Below are 2586 nucleotides of genomic sequence, written 5' to 3' on the forward strand. Positions count from 1 at the left end.
TTGGTATATATATCTCATAAGCACACATTTCAGCAGTAAAAAAGTTATTTCTAACATCTCTTACGCCAAACAATAAGTCCGCTCATGTAGCTGCAGAAACAAATAGTTGGCGGAGCTGTAGTAGTCCCAGATTCCAAGTCCAAGGTCCCAATTACGTCCCTTCAGTGCTCACAAGCCACCACCTGGAGTGTGTATTCTCCATTAGAGCCCTTCAAAGTTCATTAACGACTCCTAGGGTGAATATTAAAACGAACTTTTAAAACACACATATATCTTGCTGTCTAAACTGAAGTATTTAAATTATGACAAGAATCACCTAAGGTTGGGAAACCCTCAGAATGTAATTAGATGTTTTGGGGGGAGTTTTTTTTATTAGGTGAAAAAGCCTAAAATAGTCTACCTATTGACTCCAAATTTTTGAAGATATTCATAGTTTCCCCATCAAAAATGAATAATTAAAATAGTATCAACTGATAAAAGGCTCTCTTTGCAAGGACGCTCTTAATTTTTATAATCACCATAGTGTTTTCAGAGATGTGGGTGGGTTGGAAGTGATTCTACACGTGACTCAGACACCTCAGAAGCGACACTAACTCCAGCTCTTTTATACCAGGATTATCAGTGGGAAACAGTCCTCAAAGAAATAGATTTTTGAGGAAACAAATGGAAGTTTGGAACTTACCTATCAGTGTATTCACATAGAAGATGTTTTTTTAACTTTTACTGTCTGTAGAAAAACAATGTTGGTTTATGGTATGAAAGCTGTGCAGCAAAAAGAGCAGAATAGAGTTCATTGACATGTTTATTTACTTCACCCCTTGTTTTTGAAATTGAACTAAAAGGAGGTCACAGTAGGCAAAATATTAAAATATAGATATTTGTTTTTAGTGTCCTCAACGTTATATAAGTGTGGCTCTAGTTGATTGCACAGAGGAGAGCAGGAGGGCACAGATTTTCTGCAGGATAGGGAAGAGAAGGCAGAAGGAGGAACGATTAAGAAGAGCAATTGCCAAAGAGTGGCTTTGTCCTGCTCAAAGTGGAAGGTGTATCGCTAAAAACCTGAACCGAAGATTTTGGTTTTATTTTTTGTTGTGTTGTTAGGGGAAATGAAGGAACCCTATGATTATCGAGGTGTAGCAATTCATTGGAATGTAAGCATGAAACTGTTTCACTGATTCCAGCCTCCTAAGGTGGAATCCCTGGTGGGCAGTGGGCTCCCTTAATATCTTAATGATGTCTCCATCCAGTTCCATAACTTCCCAATCCCATTTCTAATGCTCAGTCCTATTCATTTTTAAATTTCAATCTCAAAAACAACACAACGCTAAACTTCATTGTCAATCTAGTGGGAGGGGCAGATGTGTCTGCTTTAACATGCCATCTTCTCCCTCTTCCCTAGAGAGGACCACCCTGGGTTAGGAGGATGGAATGAGAAGCAACATCTCCTTACTAGACTCTTTAGAGGGGCAGTGGGTGCTACCACCTAGGTTGCCGCTGCCTCTCTAATGCCAATAGATTTTCTTCCCCCACCACAGCTGCCCATGTCCCTGGGTCACATGTCCTGGGTCACATGTCTTGGGTCACATGTCTTCAGTCACATTACTTGACATGGAGTCTGGCTCAGGCTCAGCCTCTTCTCTCTGTCAGCCCAGTCCTCCCCCTCGTCAAGTGGTCCTTTTGTCCAACACCCTCTCGGGTGTAATACTGGCAAGATGGCTTGAGCTCAGCTACTATGTCTACTTCACTTACAGGAAATTCTGTCCTTGCAGAGCAAATGGTGGAAATGCAGTCTGGAGCCTCATTAAGAGTGAATTAGAGCACTTTATAGAAAACAAGGGGAACAATAAGAAACAATCTGTCATTAACTCGAAAGGAATGCACCATTCCTAAAAGTAATTCAATTCCAAGCTGAGGCAAGGAGTGGGTAAAGTGACACCGCAATCCATCTCCTGATTCCAAACATTAATTTAATGTCCAGTACAGAGATGGAGAACACATCAGATGCTTTAACTGATAAGAACAGATACCACACTTGATTTTAGCTAATAGGCAGAGAAAGGATACAGATCCCCCTTAAGCCGCACCCTTTGCTTGTCGTACTTGAGGTGGAGGCTGACACCTCCAGACCTCCCCAAATCTCCTCAGTGCTCTGAATCTGTCCCGGATATTGCTCTGACCTGGTATAATACTCCTGAAGAAACATCTTTCTCACTGAAAATGTTCAATTCTGATGTGTTCTTCCTGAGGCCTGATCCAAATACCTCCTTTGCATACTCACACTTACTAAACTTAATTAGGCAGCTCCTTCCTCCTAGCTCCCATATTTTCTGTACCCCTTTGGGAGTCAGGGACAACTCTGGGACTTAAGTCAGACTTCATTATGAAAATTTTCAAACATAAATAAAAGTAGAAAGAATACTGTAATAAACTGGCATGTACTCACCACCCAGCTTAACAATTATCAACTTGTGACCAATCTATATCTGTACCTACTCTCCCTTCCCCCTGAACCATGTATATAAAATATTTGAACTTTTTTTATTGTTTTAAACATAACTGCAATACCATCAACACATCTGAAAAATA

General features: G+C 40.6%; 1 non-coding gene across 1 annotated transcript; it reads right to left on the reverse strand.

Moving 5' to 3' along the window:
* Positions 1–1870: 1870 nt before the first annotated feature.
* On the reverse strand, positions 1871–2062 carry LOC141568112 (U2 spliceosomal RNA). Its single transcript, XR_012491129.1, has one exon. It is a non-coding gene; the product is annotated as a U2 spliceosomal RNA (small nuclear RNA).
* Between the last annotated feature and the right edge of the window lie 524 nt (positions 2063–2586).

This window comes from Rhinolophus sinicus, linkage group LG01, assembly GCF_036562045.2.
Source record: "Rhinolophus sinicus isolate RSC01 linkage group LG01, ASM3656204v1, whole genome shotgun sequence".
NCBI lineage: Eukaryota > Metazoa > Chordata > Mammalia > Chiroptera > Rhinolophidae > Rhinolophus > Rhinolophus sinicus.